Here is an 18,972-nt window from a genome sequence, read left to right on the forward strand (position 1 = left end):
AGCACTGACAATACTGAGGTAGATGGACCAATGGGTCCTCCTCCCTATGTTCCTAGATCCAGCTCCTGACAACTTCAGTTAAAAGGATCAGGTGGGAGGTGATGGGAGACTTTGGAGCGCTGTGGGCTAGATGGGCTGAGGGCCCAACTCAGCTTCCTGCGGGATGAGGGATGGCTCAGTTGGTGGAGCACGAGACTCTTAATCTCAGGGTTGAAGGTTCAAGCCCTGTGTTGGGCGAAAGATTCCTGAATTGCAAGGGAGGTAGACTCTTCCAACTCTACCATCCTATGATTCCTATGCTCTTCTTGCCCATGAGATATGCTCTAATTGTGTTGCTGTGTTAGTTGGCAAAGACCCACAGGTCTGGAAACCACGGTTCTAGACAAGGAGACCTACCAAACGGCAACAGCGAACAAAAAGGTGACATCTTGTCATAGTTACACTGTATAAATCAGGGAATACACTCTACACAGTATGCATAGTTAGTCTGAGAGTCATTGTAATTCAGCCAAGCATTTGAACAGAAGCTGATCATCTTCACTGTTAAAATACACAATATGCAAAGGGTGCAAAGACTACCGTCCGTTATGAACCAAAATAAGCATGCTGGACTTCTCTTTCCGTTCAGGCACTGCATGGCAAAGCCAGATCCAGCATCCTAAAGTCTCAAACAATGGACCTTTCATGATTCACCGTAGAGGTTTCATCCTGCAGGCAACTGGCACAGCCGGGTTCAAGCGCTTTGCTTCTTACTTCTAAGAAACAGTTTTGTCAATCCGGGGAAATCTTTGTGAAAGCACATCTACAGAAGCTTCAAAGAAACTCACGAGTGTCTGCAGGATTCAGCCCCCCGCATCCAGACCTTCAGTCTTCTGGGGCAAGCCTTTACTCTATACTCTGTTGGCTAACAAAATGCACTGAAAACTCAAGTGGCGCAGGCCGCCTAATGGTGGAAGAACAGAGCTGTAGAACAACACTTTGAAAAAAGAGACACACACAAAATCTCACCCTCTATGACATCGTAAAAGAAAACGAACCCTGAAAATAATTTTGAGTTCTTTTGGAAACATTGCAAATAGTTATGACATTCATAGCGGTATAAAAGCCAATTGTTTTAAAGCCCTTAAATATCATGAAAACAGAGATTACAATGAGTCTTGATGACTTTTACACAGAAGGAAACCATGTTCTCTCTCTCCAGGGTTTGGTGTGCTTTCGATAATACGGCATAGTGAGCAATAGGTCTGGCTTTCCCTATTGGTCTTCTTTGGCTGGGAAATACAAGGCTAAATGGACTTTTGCTCTGATCCAGTCCAAGTTACACCTTGCATTTTTCAAGCCTTTGTAGAATTCACACAGAACATATCATGTCTACCAGAGGGCAAGAATTTTGCACTATAATAGATAGAATAACCCTGAAACTTGCTTCAGTGGTTGATTTTACTTCCTAAATCAGTGTTCTGTGCCAATCATTTAAAAGTGCATTCCACTGGTGCAATTGCAATTTAGCTCACAATATAGTTTTTCACTCTCTTTAAACCAATTTTTGTGGTGAGCCAGCCACCATCAATTACACCCCAGCATTTTTGTTTGAAAGGGAACCATGTAGTTTTGATTTGAAGGGATTTGGCCAGAACAGAATACTGACCACATTTTTTTAAAAAAATATCCTTAGTTCAAAGAGTCTCTCACAAAAAGTTAGTTGTAGGGCCGAGAATTTTGCAATGTATCTCTTCACTGCCCCACAATTAATTTTGTTAATATTACATGTTTTAAGTTATATATGACCCTCCTTTACAATATGTAGAAAGAGGAGGTATAAACTTTTTTTTTAAAACCCAAATGGAACTAATACTGTGATGCCAATTTCCAACATTCTGTAATTTCCAATCATACTGATTCTGAGTTCCATACTTGAATAATGGTATTTCCCAAATTTAGAAAATTCGCTGTAACATATGCACATACATGCCTATCTGCATAATATAATGCTTAAAGCAAACCAATCATGTTCCAAGGAAAATTTAAATCTCCAAATGAAGATTTGGAACATGGTGTTATGGCAGAGCAGTGAAAGGCCCTTTGTTCTGAATGGCCTCATTAAAGTAAGGAGAAATGTTGGCAACTGTTTTTGACATAGCAAAATCAACTCCAGTAGATGTTTTCAATAGTGCTGATCAGTTCCTGCAAATGCTTAATAAATAAATAAATACCAGATTCAGCCTGCAACAGGGTCACCAACATTTTATAGGAAAGCCTGCTGAATCCAGATTTTCTTTTGAAACACTCACAAAGCCAGTTTCGCAGATCCAAAACCACGGAAAAGGTCAACCGATTTTGAATGGGGGAAAAAAAGTTATGTGGATCTGTCCAAAATCCAGGCCTGTTAACACATGTTAGACAGAGCTTCTTTTGCATTTCTTGCAAGTCAGTTCCTTGGCTGGGAACTATAGAACCTCAAGTGCAGTACCATATATGCAAACTATGCATAGGGCTTCCTCGCTCCCCGCCAGATTACACACAGAAACTATTTCTGAAACTGAGAGGAGCTTCAAAGGTAGCTTGTGATGAGGGGTAAAATTCAGCTTATAAAGAGCCCGTTTAAAAGTTCCACTGGATACTCCCTAGTTTCCAATTACGGCTTCATTCTTGATAGGACTACAAAGGGCTATTGACAGCATGTGAAGCAGAAATATCACATTCTCAGTACTGGGGCAGATTCTAGTTACGGTAGCCGTAGGCATATCTGTCTGTGTATGAGTCAGGGAATGTACAAATCTTGTCAATTTCAGTTTCCCGTTGTTCCAATCTTAAATGCAGTTTTCCTGCATCAGTTTTCATTCTTAAAACAAAAACAAAAATCTGCACAAAAATGCACACTTTTTAAAAAATGGATTTTCCCAAGTTTATGCACAATCTTGCCAAATAAAAACTTTTTTTTTGCAAGCTGTTACCCCAGCATAATTGCTTTTTCTACATTATTTTCACTCACATGCACTTTCCTCTGACTTCAGGGAAGTGTGAATTTTGAAGGGCAGTTATGTTGGCATATTCGTTCCAGACGTGAATACTAGGTAGGTTCGCATTAATATATGAAGCAAATGAATTTCTCCATCATCCCTAGTGTTGGTGTGTGTGGTTCTTGGATATCATTAAGATCACACTTCTGATGGGGAGCTTCTGATGGTTCCCCAATCCCCTGAGGTTTGGTTGGCCATCATTAGGGGACCCAGTCTTCTGTGTGCTCTGTGGAACTCCTTGCCAGTAGAGGTTTGGCAGGAACCATCCCTCTCTCCTTTCTGATGTTTTTTGGCAGATCCTTGTAATACAAATTTTCCTTTTAAACCAATCCATATTTATCAATGCTTTTATGGGTAGTTTTGCTGTTTCTATTCTCATACATTGTATTCTCTCTATATATATTTATTACATGGATTATCAATGTGTAAATAAAATAAAAAGACAGTGTTCAGATTAAGAGGTGAGCCAGTGTATGTGAGTCTCACATATCCAAATCACTGGACAAAGAATTTCATCAGAGGGAAGGAAACTAGAGGCAATGGGAAAGACAGAGATCATAAGGTGGCATTCAATGCTAGTCCTACTCAGAGTAGACCCACTGAAGTTAATGGGCATGACTTAGGTTCATTAATTTCAATGGGTCTGCTCTGAGCAGGACTTAGCTGACTGCAACCCATGGTCAGTGCCCATGACGGATTAGAGTCCTGAATGTTACAATTGAGGGAAGGAAATATTTCAGATGTGGTTATGCAAGGGACAGATAAAGGCTTTAGGCTGTAGGCCTAGGTAAAGGAAATAAATACGGGAGTGTGTCAGGTGAAGATGAGGAAAGACTGGGATATGGGATAGTTTCCAATGCACCAGGAGACTGATAATCTACCATCGAAGGCAAGGATAGCCCTGGAAATGTAAGAGTCCTCAGCCAAACAGTGAGAAGATGAGATACATATTCTCTTGTAACACTATTGCTCTCCCCCCACTGCTTTGAGGTCTGCAAGGGGGAAAGCTTTATTTGAGACCCCAAAACCCATGTTCATGTTCAGGGCTCTGCTCTGGAACATCTGAAGTCATACTCAAAGCATGTGGTACCCCTCCTTCATCGCAAGCTGCAGTCCCCCTCGCACATCTTAGGGAGCACTGTCTGTTTGGGTGGTGTGGTTTCATGGAAGCTTGAACCTCAATACCGTTTCAAAATGTTATCAGCCATGAGAAGGATGGCAAATCCAAAGCTACCCTTGAGAGCTCAACCGATGCCTAGAGAACTGTGATCCAGCAAACAGGAATCACCGCAGGTTTCCTTTTTCTTTCTTTAGCAGGAGAGCCTCCAGCAGTTCTGGGTTCTGGGTGCCCAACTCAACCTCCTGGAGCAGATTTGGGGAAGGCCGCAGGACATGCATGGGGAAAGGTGAGAACGGGAATAGTCCCATTGTACTATGTTTCATCCAACCCTCAAAGGATAACAAGAAACAGCCTCAGGCAATCCTATGCCTTGGCTCCAGTTCTCTCACCCTCTGGTGGCACCAGAAGTATCAGTCCTCTCTTCTAATACCCAACGTCATGGTCAGTGGTGGCTGGTGCCGCCTAGAGCCAAGAGGGCAGAAGGAAGGTGGGGTTGCCAACAGTTGGTGGAGCCAGAACCAGTGACAACCCTGACTGGCTGTAAGTGAGGAGGCAGAGGAAGGCAGACCATGCCAGGCTGGTGGCGCAGTGCCCCATTGACCCTCACTGATCAGCCTCCATTGTCATGAGAGGTCAACTCCCTGTTGCTTGCCCCCATGGACCTTCATTGGTGACCCCAATGTGTAGAGCAGGCTCCCCGCTCCATGGAGATGGCAATGGGGTGAGAGGGAAGTGAGCTAGCATGCCCAGCAACCAACTTGCCCTCCTGAACTTCCCACCATGTGGGGGATTAGAAAGGTAAAGGAGAGCTTCAGCACCATATTTTTCGCTCTATAAGATGCACCAGACCACAAGACGCACCTAGTTTTTGGAGCAGGAAAACAAGAAAAAAAATATTCTGAATCTCAGAAGCCAGAACAGCAAGAGGGATCTCTGCGCAGTGAAAGCAGCAATTCCTCTTGCTGTTCTAGCTTCTGGGATAGCTGCGCAGCCTGCATTCGCTCCATTAAGACGCACACACATTTCCCCTTACTTTTTAGGAGGGAAAAAGTGAGTCTCATAGAGCAAAAAATACGGTATTTTGGAAGGAAGAATGCCATGCGATTAAATCTACGGACGTTTATGTAAAGGAAACAAAAGTGGCAGCTTGGAAATGAGCAATGAAGTCTTACACTGGGAAGAAGAACTAATTCTTGGAAATGAATTTAAACATGTGCAGGGAACCAAATCAAAAAGCATTTGGGGAAATGCTAAAATAAAACAAAATGGATAAGCACTCTTTTCAAGATTGATCCACGTTACTTTATCCACAACCAAAGCACTTTCAAAGACCGAACAGCTGCTCAGTTTATGTCTTTTATTGTGATTAAAGCAAATACAAAGCATTTGTTACACTCTGTGAATCGAAATAGATTACATAACAAATGGGTAACAACCCCCCCCTTTTCACGGCGCCTTCAAGCATCTGGGGACGTCATTTGTTTTTCAGCTTCTACACAGTTGACTTTTTAATTGCTAACATTTAATTTTACATTCTCAAACACACCTTGGGACAAAAGGTTCACATCATTTTATACATCATGGGGGGGGGGGGAAGCCAGGTTTCTGGGCAATCCTTCAATACACATAGCAAATTAACGTCGGGTTGCTGGGTGTGTACGCCACACGTTTTACAGATATTTGATAACCCTGGTTAAAATGCTTTGGTTAATTATGATTCTACCAGCCACATCTCCGGACTGTAAAGCATACATGAGGATTCAATTTATTTCAGTAAGTTCAACAACAGCCATGATGGAGTCTGACATCAACACACTCAAATGCTGGAGAGCTTTTATCCTTACATAGGAAAAGTGAAACAGTACAAGCAGAAGGATAAGAAAAGAAATGGTGGGGGGGGGGAACAGTCAAGGTATGGAACGGGAACCTATATAAGTAGATTTCTATCCCCTGCCCCCTTTAAAACAGGCAGTGGCGTAGCGTGGGTTGTCAGCACCCGGGGCAAGGCAAGTAATTTGCGCCCCCTAACCCGTGGATTTCAGCACTGATTTTAGCACTGCGAGTGCGAGCGAGCGCCCCCCCATGTTGCGCCCTGTGCGGCCGGCCCCCCCTGCACCCCACACGCTACGCCACTGAAAACAGGGCTGGAGAACCTCTGGCCCTCCAGATACTTCCAGACTACAATTCCCATCACCTCTCCGCCCTGGTCATGCTCTCGCTAGGGCTCATGGGAGTTAGAGTCCAACAACATTGAAAGGGCCACAGGTTGCCATGCCCTGTTTTTAAAGGACTACACACTTATCACAGTATGTGTACCACCCTTTCCGATTACTGTCTTTTTCGTCATTTGCACAGAAGGTAATTTTGCTCTTCTTAACAGTTTTACATACATTCTGGTTGAAAAACCCACTTCTCTAATGTGGAGTGCCACTTTAACCTGCTCTGCCTGTTGCAGCAACTGTAACACACTGTGCTAGGCGCTGTAACCTTCTTTTTAAATGCATCTGCATTGCTCCATTCATTTCTTAACACTCCAACTTGAATTGCAATACAAACGAAGCAATGAAAATACAATGAAAACGAATAGGGATGTTTAATATGATGGGTGCGCTATCTCCTGTCTTCAACTACAAATCTGTAGATAGGCCATGGTCCACCCGAATGAAGCTTCCGCGCCACTGGTAGTCCATGGACCACTGTTTGAGAAATCTTGACCTATCGCAACATAGCATGAAGCTCTCTTGACACAACTGTGCGACTCCAAATTTCAGGTTCAAAGCAATCTGTTAAGGATTCTTTAGCTGCAATTCCTGCACTTCAGGGGGTTGGACTACTATATTATCCTTGGGATTCCTTACAACTCTTCAATTCTATTATTTTTCATAAAGCCTCCTTTAAATGGATCTCTTTGCTTTTCTCTCTTTCTGTCTTGCCTCACTGAAATTCCTCCATTGTATTTCATTCAGTTTTTCTTCACTCCCTTCATCTTTTTCTCACTTTGGACTGTGAAGCCCTCTTCTCTTTCAAGGACGCGAAGCGACTTTTAATCGTTTTTTGCTTAGGAATTTTAAAGAGGTTATTTTATTTTAGATTTTGGGAAGAGAATTTCCCATGGTGAGATCTGAGAAAAATAGCACCCTGGAGAATTTTGGACTTTGCTGCCTGGAATTCTGGATTTGCTGCCCGCAATAATGGGTGGAGAACATTGCCACCATGGCTGATAGCCATTCATTCATTTACTATCTGAGGAATGGTCATAACTTAACATTTTTGCATGCTGAAACTTCCAGGTTCAATCCCAGGAAGGACTAGAAATGTAGGACTAGCGCTGCTGTCCTACGTTTGCTACGCTTGAGGGACTAATGGTCCGGGCTCAGTTATAAAGCAGATGCCTATGTTCCTATATCCCATGTCATGGCGGACATCAGACCAAGGAAGTCACACTACAGGTTCCAATTTAAACAACTGGGGAAATGGAAGGAGCTCAAATGCAATTAAATGCAACCAAAAGCTCAAGAGAACAAGGCAGCTGTTCCTCCACCACTGGATGTCATAATGGTTCAACCTCAAGGACCGATTGCGCTAAGCCTCTGAATGCAAGTTGCAGGACAGTGTGATTGTCCCTACGTTCTGTAAAAGAAGTGGGCTTCCTGGAGTCATCTGGCTGGCTGCTGAGCTGCCTGTTGAACCAGAAGGGCCTTTGGCACAACCTCTTTTTCTGCTCTTAAAATAGCAGCCAATGTGTTAAGAAAACATGTCTGTGGAGGGTGTTCCACATACTGGGCAGCCATCTTCTCACAGAGAAGATATGCACATTTCCCAAAGCATTTGGGAATTATGCATAATGGCCAGAGGATACACAAAGCCCAGTCAATATGCACACATTCCCTAAGACAGGGTTGGTATATCTCAAAAAGTTGAGCTTTTTTTAGGAAATCAACTGAGCTTTTTCTTGTTTCACAAAAATGCCAAAAAGGGGCGATTTTTCAATTGACTCGCTTAAGATCCAGGACAAAGCTACTTCCGAGCTTGAGAGGAGGTGGGGTTGAGGGCCCATGCCCTCCCCACGCACGTGGGGGCTGGCTCACAGCCCCCGTGGGAGTAAGGGAATCTTTGGGCGCATCATCGCCCCGGCCAGCCAATCGGCTGGCTGGAGAGGCATGGCCTGGAACATTTAAGGCTGGCGCGCCCGAGGACTTTCCTCTCTTTCCCGTTCCAGCTACTGCGGTTTCCCACCCCTCCCTCCCTTAGGTTTAGCTCTCTGACCTTGCTATGGACTCCGGTTGGTCGCCGTCAAGGGGCCTGGTAGGAATTTTTCCACTTGGCAAATTGGCACCAGCCATTTGGTTTTTTCGCCTACCTCGTAGCAAACGCCACAACTTTCCTGGCGGTTAGGCATTGGTAGGGGTATTGTTATGCAAATGAAGGTGGGAAGGAAGCGCCATCACCTTCCCCCAAAGCAAAGGGTAGTCCAGTAAAGGACTCCGGGGGGCATTGCCCTGTCTGAAGACTATGGAGGTGTGGGCCTAAGGCACGCCCCCGAGCGGTGACACCCGGGGGATCCTAGTTGATATACTTCAGCAGGACTCCCCTGACTGGTGGTTAACCCTTCATGCAATTGGCTGAAGCCGGGTAATCGATAGGAACCAATGCCTAAGCCAATACCTCTCAATTCCTGTAATCAATAAAGTTGTGGCCTCTTACCCCATTAACCTTAAATAAAGTGTCCTGTGTCTTTATTTCAGAACGGGGGAGGGGACTTGCCATGCAAAGCACTGCCTTCTGGATTTCCACACTGGACTAGATGAGCTTTGGGGTCCCTTCCAACCTTTACAATTCTAGAATTCACATTTCCCGAGGCCTGTTGAAGACTCTGTATATTGACCCGGGAACAGGCAGAATTCCCTCTTCATGGATGGATTATGTGCACATTCTCCATTGTGCCTGGTGAAGGTGTCATTGGGACTCAGGCCAATTGTTGCCATGAGATGCCTTGAAGGCCCTTGTGGTGGAAGAGTGGAACAAAATACTGCAGGATATGCTTATTCTCAGATATCACCAAGCAAACAAAATAGAGGAAACATTAAAGGGGAGAAAAACGAGCTTCCTTGTGAACACAGTAAGTAAACGTCACCTCCTTGTGGCTTCACCACAGAGAAACTGAATGAGGAAGCCTCTGCTCATTAAAGATCCCTGTGAGAGCATTGACATTCTCATTCTTCATGGCTAAAATCTACATTTGTCTTTCGACTCTCCATCCCCCCATTTTATTCCCCCCCCTCCGCCGAATCAAAACCCCTCCAGTGTTGCCAGAACACTGCTGCTTGATTAGTTTCAAATAATCAGCAATCACTCCAAATGAATTTACATGATGAAGGATCCCAATGTTTGCGGCAAGCAACAGGGTTATTTTCTGCGAGACGCAGCGCTCCATCAGCTCATGCAACTTACGCAAGCGAATAAGAAATTGGCTGCTATTGATAAGTAGGAAACTGCGGGGAGTTTCTCTTTAACAGCCCATTTTCTACTCTTCCATTTTCATTTGTTCTTTATGTTGCCATAACATTGCTACACATGCGCGCGCGCACACACACACACACAGCATTGCATAATCAAGTAATCAAGCATGCATTGCATGGTGAAATCCACTGCTCTGGGGTTTGTTTTTTAGAATTCAATATCTAGCTAGAGCTAAGCCTCTAAATCAGGCATAGACAAACTTGGCTCAGATTTTTGAGACTACAATTCCCATCATCCTTGACCACTGGTCCTGTTAGCTAGGGATGATGGGAGTTGTAGTCCCAAAACATCAGGAGGGCTGAGTTTGCCTATGCCTGCACTAAATAGTGAGTTTTTAATTTGCCAAATCAGGCTTTCATACTCTATGGTGTTCCACGCCTGCTGAGAAATTTGTGCACATCCACCAAGTATCCTATGTTAATTGCTGAAGATTCTGAGGGCATATTTAAGGCTGCACACTTGGTTTATGCAGGAAGTTGGCGAGGCCACATTTAATTGAATGGGTTCCCCAGTGCATACACAACACTTCCCTGCAGTTTTGCACAGAAAGGCCATTAGTGGCAAGCATGATGTGTTTTGGGAAATGCTCCCCTTCTGCAATTCCAAGGGACCCCAGGCCTAAACCCTGAAAGCGCAGCTTGAAAATTGGTGCAATGGTGTGACAGCAACGTTATATAGACAAGGTTCAGATAGGCAACATGCCAAGTGCAACAAACTATGGTTTATTGGAGCGGAATAAGCTGCAAGTTTGAAAGCACACCTTCCCCTGCACAGCGTGTCTAATTGCAGTTCAGTCTCCCATTTCTGCTGAACCACAGTTCCCCCATGACATCCAGCTTGTGGTTGAAGTTAGAGCTAGGCCAAGGATTTTGGGCTGAGCTTTTTCAACCATTGCAGAGGGTGCATGTGAACCAAAGAGGCCAATGGCCCCTGTAGCCCATCATCCTGTCCTCACAATGGCCAAGCTGGTGGCCATAAGCAGCCCTAAAGCAGGATCTGCGCACAACAATTCTCTCCCCCACTTGAAGTTTAGGAAGCGACCTGAAGGTTATTCTCTTGCTGCTTAAAGCATTAAAAGTTCTGTGTCCACATAAGCCTGGCAGTCCATTCTGGAATGCCCATGAGAACTGCAGCCACACCCACATTTAAAGCACATGCATTTCCCCTCAAGAATCCTGGAAACGGTACTGGGCCCCAGTCAGGGCTACAATTCCCAGCACCCTAAACAAACTACAGTTCCCAGGTTTCTTCAGAAGGAAGCCACGTGCTTTAATTGTATGGTATGGATGAGACCCCAGCGGGGTTCACTGGCCCTTTCTGCACATTGACCAAAAGCATGGAGGGGATCCTGGTTTTGCCTAGTACCACTTCCATTGCCATTCTGGCTGTCCAGGCTACATCAGGAGGAGCTTTAGCCACCAGCTGATTTACCTGTGTAGAGTTCCTCTACATCACGAGGGATGCTGACTGGGCCAGAGTCTCTCTTCACAAGGCCTTCCATTTCTGCATTAATTTGTGACACATTCTTTCCCCCCAATTCTCCACATTTCAGTTGGCCCTTGTGAAAATTTGTTAGGAATTTAGTGTGATTTCCCACTCTTATGCACGTCAGTTTGTGTGTGTTATTTTAAACAACACATGCATTTTTAGGAACAGTTTGTCCCAATATGTGCATTTTGGTACACATTACAGTGGACGCTCGGGTTGTGAATGTGATCCATGCAGGATGCACATTCACAACCCGTAGCGTTCACATGCGTGGGTTGCAATTCAGCGTTTCTGCGCATGCGTAAAGCACAATTTAGCACTTCTGCGCATGCGCAACTGCCGAAACCCGGAAATAACCCCTTCCAGGTTTCGGCGGTAAACAACCCGAAAAAACACAACCTGAAGCGGCTGTAACCCGAGGTGTGACTGTAGAATTTGCATTGCAACGTTCAAAGAGGTGCAAACGTTTTGCCTCGGTTCATGTGTCATTTTGGAATGTACATAAATGCAAACTGAATTCTCACCTGTCCCTAAACTGAGGACAGACAGCAGGAACATGTACCTTCAGGCTGGCCTCTACTGGACACAAAACAATGTTGGGCTAGATGGATCTTTGATCTGATCAAGTAAGTTTAATTGTTGAATATTTATGTAGGATCACATGGAATGAGGCAGGGGCCTATGTGCCTACATTGGTATCTGAGCAGAAGCCCCTTCTGATGCAATTTGAACATGCAGATCTTGAGAGAGCACAAGTGGAGGGGGTGGTGACACCCAGGTACATGAGGGAAGAAGGGGAGGAGGGACAGCTTGTTCTTTCTCTGACAAACCACAGCTTGTTGGACAAGGAGCATCGGAAACCAGCCAACATGATAGCAGGGGGGGCCGGCTGCACCGGGCGCAACATCTGGGGGGGGCGCACTCGCAGCTCTCTGCCCCTACCTGGCTCACTCACTCTCTCTCACTGCAGTGCTGGCTGTGCAAATCCGATCCGGGTCGCCACCCACTGTGGAGGGGTGGGTGCCAGGCGTGCGGTGCGGAGAGAGAGCGAGGGACTATCTGGGGGAGGGACAGTGCAGCGGCCACCCAGCGCAGCGCTGAGCGCGGGAGAGAACCACACCAGACCAGACAAGGCAGCAGCAAGAAGAAGCTGGCAGCGGCGGCAGGTTAGGGGTTAGGGGGCACAAATTACTTGCCTTGCCCCAGGTTAGGGGGCGCAAATTACTTGCCTTGCCCTGGGTTAGGGGGCACAAATTACTTGCCTTGCCCTGGGTTAGGTGGCACAAATTACTTGCCTTGCCCCGGGTGCTGACAACCCACGCTACGCCGCTGGGGGGGGGGGACTGATCAGGTGGCGTTAAGAATGCATTGCCCGGATTCCTCGTCTCCCCTGGGGGAAAGGGTCTCCCTTTCTTTCAATCTCAAAGAAGGGCAAACATCTGAATTCTGCAATATTTGCTAGACGCCTTTTCTTTCCTAAACAGAAATGCTGAAATTTCTTTTATAGTATAAATACAGAATAAACGGTCGCTTCCTGTTTCCTCAGTGGAAATAATTGTTCTCCTCCCCTCTGCTGACTTAGGGCCAGATTGCATCCTTCCTTCCATGTTAATGAGCACCTGATTAGTATGTCGTGCTAATAAGGCCAAGGACACAGGTCTGATTCTCATACAGGTGCTGGGGGAAGTGGAAGGCACACGAATCCACTGCCTTGCTGAAGCTGAGCAGGGCTGGGTCTGGAGGTGTAACTGCTTGGAAACCACATTTAGACTACTTTGGTTTCCATGACGGGAAAAAATAGGGATATATTGATTGCTGGTGAATTGGATAGCAGGTAAATGTGTATCTCCTGGCATCTTCAAGTTTGGATTTTTTTTAAAAGAAAAAAAGCACACTATGGCAATAATATAATCACAGTATGGGGCGGGGAAACAGTTCCAAGAGGACATGTGCATTGCACGGGATCACACGATATTTTCCAACACCAAACCATGCTGTCATAACAGTGCAACTTCGACTGAAAAGCATTATTCAAACACCAAACACCTGACAGTTGCAGAATAAGCAGCAGCCACAGGTTTACACTGTAGAAAGCAGGGTCATATGCAGCAAAAAAAATATATACACTGAGTTGTTAAAATTAAGGTCTTAATGGTAGGGAACCTATCTCTGGAACCCCAACTGCTGTTGCTTCAAGACGAGAGTTGATCATGAAGAGGCAATTGCAGATCCAGGTTGAGGATCTGACTCCAGCATGAAGCTATCCCATACCACACACTCCCCCCCCCTCAGCTAACCTTACTCAAAGGGTTTTTGTGAAAATAAAATTGGGGTGATGGGGGAGAGAACAAACTATGCCACCCTGAGCTTGATTACTAAAGAGAAAAAAGGTCTCTTCAACAGGCTCTCTCAACTGAAGCATCTTCCGATGTGTACCAGCCCAGGGCTTGAGTAGTAATTTCTTTCTGGGGCTGAAAACAACGACAACATCCTTGCAGAAATCTGGTGGTCTAGGCCAGCCTGGTGGCCTGCAGATGTTGCTGGACTACAACTCCCATCAGCCCCTGAGGCTCGTGACATGGTGGCTCAAATGGGCTGTAGCCAATTTGTCCCCAGAGTTGCGCCCCTCTTTACAGAACAAGGTTGTTGTGCTGTGTGAGAGGAGCTAGCTGGGCAATCTGGGTGGGATTCTGCATCTATGGAAGCGTAGGCCAGTGATCAAAGCCTATGCTCATTGTTTTCACATAATTCTAGCAGGGTAATATCGCCCGAGGGGTTTAGTTTGGATGGGAAAGAAAGATTTCAACAGCTGTGTATACCTCGGGTTATAGACGCTTCAGGTTACAGACGCTTCAGGTTACAGACTCCGCTAACCCAGAAATAGTACCTCGGGTTAAGAACTTTGCTTCAGGATGAGAACAGAAAACGCGCGGCAACAGCAGGAGGCCCCATTAGTGAAAGTACGCCTCTAGTTAAGAACAGTTTCAGGTTAAGAATGGACCTCCAGAATGAATTAAGTTCTTAACCCGAGGTACCACTGTATCTGACAGAGAGCTCACGAAGCTGCATACTCCTAAAATAATGGCTTTAGGGGGTTGATAATGATTAGCAGACCCTAAAGAAGTGCAGGTATGTCACTGCTAGGTATATCTGATTTTTTTTTTAAAAAGCCCTGGGAATTTTACCAACCACTAATCCTCTAAATATCCTTCCTTATATTTGTTTTAACATATAGCTCTAGCTGACTTTTATTTCTGGGTCCCTCATGTACTCATTAGCCTGGATAAACATTTCACTTGTATTTACAGGAAAAGAAAAGAAAAGCAATTATTTTTTAAGAGAGTTCACAGCAAAACTCAGCATCAGTTGCTACTTAAACAACACATTACAACATGCAAGCAAAAACCGCTCAACAGTGAATTGTAAATATTAATAACAATGGAATTGCCTGGAGAAGCAAAAGAACAGAGGTTTATGGTTAACTTTCGAACCATTCAGGAAGCATAGTAAAAAAATACTGTAGCAGTGAATTAGTGATAAGAAGAAAAAGGGGGGGAAAGTACAACCTTGGTCATTTCTCTCTCTTGTGAGCGATGCGTTAGGCTAAACTGCAAACATGCACTTAGCTCTATCAAACTGCAGAATATCGTTCTCTCTCCCTCTCTAGTTTCATTATCGAAACAAGCAAAGCAGAATTTGGCCAGCAGCACCTCCATGCTTGGACAGCGCATGGAACACACATTCCATACCTCAAGGTTGTCATGGTTACCATGCGAAGCGGCATTGAGGACTTGCAGTAATGATCATGTTTGTTTGCTTAAAAATACACAGGGCTACACAAGAGAATAACTGCAGCGAATGTGGCTGGGGTGGGGACGGGGGAGGTTGAAACCAATCGTGGAGATGATTTGGCATCGGCTAAGCCATGGGCTGTCCAAAGATTATGTATCCCACAATATAGAGATACTGTGAGAGTGGCAAGATGCAGATGGGTAGATCATAGAAACGTGCCTGGTATGAAATCAGACAATGCATCCATCCAGCTCAGTATTGTATAGTCTAGGAGTAGGAAACCTTTTCCCACCTGAGGACCATGTTCTCCGCTAGGGAAACTTCTAGTGGCTGGTGTGGCCAGAGGCAAAAGCTAGTGGATCAATTAATACATTCCCTCCCATTGTACAGTAAGCTACTTTCTGTACACCCCCCTCTGCATCCTCCATCAGGCAAGTGAGACGTATTACTGAAGTCCAAGGACATATTCCTGCTTGGGGGGTGGGAATCACCCAAGGAAAGGGTAACTCAGGGTGTGTTCTGGAGAGGGTTTTAAGGGCCACAGGGCCCCCTGATGCTACTCTGGTCTACTCTGACTGGCAATATAGTGAGACTCACATAAATCTTCCCAAGTACGGGAAGAACCACATCTTCCACAACAAATGCACATCACACAAAGGTTTATCCACCACCTGCATATCCACCAGGCAGAGGGCCTTCTCAGTAGTGGCACCCGCCCTGTGGAACGCCCTCCCACCAGATGTCAAAGAGAAGAACAACTACCAGTCTTTTAGAAGACATCTGAAGGCAGCCCTCTTTAGGGAAGCTTTTAATGTTTAACAGACCACTGTATTTTAATACTCTGTTGGAAGCCACCCAGAGCGGCTGGGGAAACCCAGCCAGATGGGCGGGGTATAAATAATAAATTCTATTCTATTCTATTTGGACATATAGGAAAGGGATTTCCTTGCTTATTGTATGCAGTCAGGGATTCTGACCCAATCCGGGTTCCATCCGTCATGGAGGATTTCCACTCATATTAACCAGTAAATTTAAACACACACACACACACACAAAATCAACCACATGCCTGGGGGCTGCCCTACATGCTCCAACAAAGGGGTGCCAACTTGAATAATATATTGGGGTGGGAGCAGGCAAGCCCCACCCCACATAATCAATCACAAGATGCACAGCATTTGAATGGCAATGTCCGTCAGCTTAGGGGGTGGGCCCCTCAAGTATTTTCTTGGGGGGTGGCAAAGGAACCTCACTCCCTAAGTGTTGGCTCCTATGCTCCTGTGGGAGTCACAGAGATCAAACCAGGGCACTGCCTCTCCGACTCAACAACCTCATTGAGAAACTGGGCAGGGGAATGGGATACAGATATGTATTTCTTCTTTCAGACCTCAGTCGTCATAGCATACTCAGTGGTTATATAGAGCATAATGCCAATAGGATGTGCATTGCTACAGGTTGTTCAGATGACAAAGGCTTTCCAGGGTATCAGGCTTTTTCTTGTCACCTGCCACCAAATGAGGATGCCAGGGATGGAACCAGGGATCTTTTGCATCTTGTGCTCTCCTTATCTTGTAATTGAAGGTAGGAATGGATGGAACTGCCTATCTTGTGAATTGCTCACGTGTTCACTCACAGCTTGAATGCCATTCCATTTCTGCATTAATTTGTGACACATTTTTTTTTTCCAAATTCTCCACATTTCAGTTGGCTCTTATTAAAATTCCTTAGGAATTTAGTGCGATTTCTCTCTCTTATGCATGTCAGTTTTGAGTGTTATTTGCACTAACACATGCATTTTAAGGAACAGTTTTGTCCGAATATATGCATTACTTGTCTGGAGAATTTGTACTGCAACATTCAGAGAGGTGCAAACTTTGAAAGACGGCTTTGCTTTGGTTCGTGTGTCATTTTGGAAAGCACATAAATGCAAACTGAATCAAATTCTCCCCAGTCCCTAAACTGAGGACAGGAAGCAGAAATGTGTACCTTCAGGCTGGCCTCTACTGGACGCAAAAAATGCTGGGCTAGATGGATCTTTGAACTGATCAAGTAAGTTTAATTGCTGAAAGATCACATGGCAAGAGCATAGGTGCTTTCTTCCCCTGAAGCACATTAAAAGCATTATTATGAAATATAACTGCATAATTACATAGCAGGCATTGGTGGGTAAACTTTGTTACATAATTTGTGGACGGTCCACTCGAGCTTCATTGAAATTTAATCTAATTTAGGGCTGTTGCTTTTTGTTTTTGCTTTTAAAAAAGGGTTGGGTCCAGGTTAGGTTAGTTGCACTTGCATCTCATTAAAACCAATGGGGTGTAAACTGAGTCATGACTATCTTTTTTCTCATTGCTTTGAATGGGCCTTAAGTCCATCTAACAATAGCATTTCCCCCAAATGCATTCAGAAAAACATTCTGCTCCTTTCCAAACACATGACAATATATTGCCAAAGCTTCACATTATTTAGTATTTCTCATCTACAGATTGCAAAAATTCATTACACAAGCAGGCAAACTTTCAGTAGCGATTTCGTATAGCATCAAGAAAGCTGCAAAAAAGCAAAGATGATGTACACGCACACACACACACGCACACAAAGTCAGTAGGAGAGAAGGGAGCTGGAGGCTGACTTTCTAGCTCCCAATCCAACCACTGGCACACGCCGCCTTTTGTTTCTTATTGCGCAAACTGAGCAACATGAAAATATTCACACCAAAATAAGTAGCACTACATTTAAGCAGGTTCACAAGCCGGTGCCCGCAAATCTTGTGTTTAGAGCACTGAAAGTTACTCTAAAAGAAGGCATAAGATCTTCTCCCTTTCCAGCAGGCAGAAGTGAACAAAAAGGAATAAAAGGATTTTGTTTGTCTGTCTGTCTCAGGGATTGATCGTATCTCTTGCACTCATGAGAATCCCCCTACTGGCTGGCAGTGGTCCCTGTTCCAGTGGGAAACACCTACCAAGGGAAGTCATATCTGCAAAAAGAGAGAGAAGTCACTAGGGCCGATATCGTAAAGGGAGCTAGAAGATGGAGCTTTGTCTCGTGCAATGCTCTCCAATTGATGCTGCTTCACTCATGGCACTTTTAAAACGCAGAACAGGTCTAGGATTCCTGGGCTGCAGCACAGGTCTGGTAGCAGTGGCAATGTTCCTAGGCAACTAACAGGACTGCAGCGCTCTGGCTGGGCTTTCTCCTGATGCAAAACAAAAATGCTCTTTCTGGGAAAGCTTAGGTCCACCAGCTTTGTATACCCCGGAAGTTTAATTGTTCAAGGGAGGAATGGATTGTATTGGCTATTATAGGGTATGGTTACCAGATTTTTTTCGATGAATCCAGGGACGCTTGTCAACTCCCTACTAAATAGATGGATTGTGTCAGGGGACTGATTTGTAAATCTGGGGGCTGTCCCCGGGAAACGGGGACGTCTGGTAACCTTATGGTACCCAGTGCTGGCCAGATTAGTTTCACAGCGGGGTGTGGGAGGTCCTGACTTCAGCGCACCACCCAGGTAAACTGCAATGAGGTTGGTGTTGGGAAGATAGCTCCATGACTTCATGGCATCCCACAGGTCACTACTGGTGGCGGCCATTTCCTCCTCGCTCAAATTCTCTGGCAATGTCAGAAGCCAATCCCAGACCTGCATTTGCAGCCAAACACCTTGCTCCATCCAGAATGTGAAGCGCCTGCTTCCGATCACCTAAACCACGAGGGCAGAGTCATCAAAGAGCCATGAAGGGATGGATGCAGCTCCCTGGTGACTGTACACTCAGGGTGATTAAATGGCTCCTTTGCTTTCGCATCGGAGAATAACGATATGAAATTATCATTGGTTTTTTAACTTTCCCACAAGCCTTTCCAATGTGGGTTCAATATTAGCATGCAAAACCTAAGGCTTTCGTTTGAGGGAATGGCTAATAACAAGAGAGCTAATAACAAGAGAGCACCCAGATGTGTATTCATGGGGGGAGGTTGTTATTATTATTATTATTATTATTATTATTATTATTATTATTATTATTATTATTATTT

General features: G+C 44.9%; 1 protein-coding gene across 30 annotated transcripts in view; it reads right to left on the reverse strand.

The window, feature by feature from the left end:
* The window catches only part of DLG2 (discs large MAGUK scaffold protein 2), a 921,944-nt gene that overhangs the window by 203,908 nt on the left and 699,064 nt on the right, over nucleotides 1–18,972 (reverse strand). The window lies entirely within an intron of this gene.

The sequence above is a fragment of the Podarcis vaucheri genome, assembly GCF_965113315.1.
Source record: "Podarcis vaucheri genome assembly, chromosome: 4".
Taxonomy (NCBI): Eukaryota; Metazoa; Chordata; class Lepidosauria; order Squamata; family Lacertidae; genus Podarcis; species Podarcis vaucheri.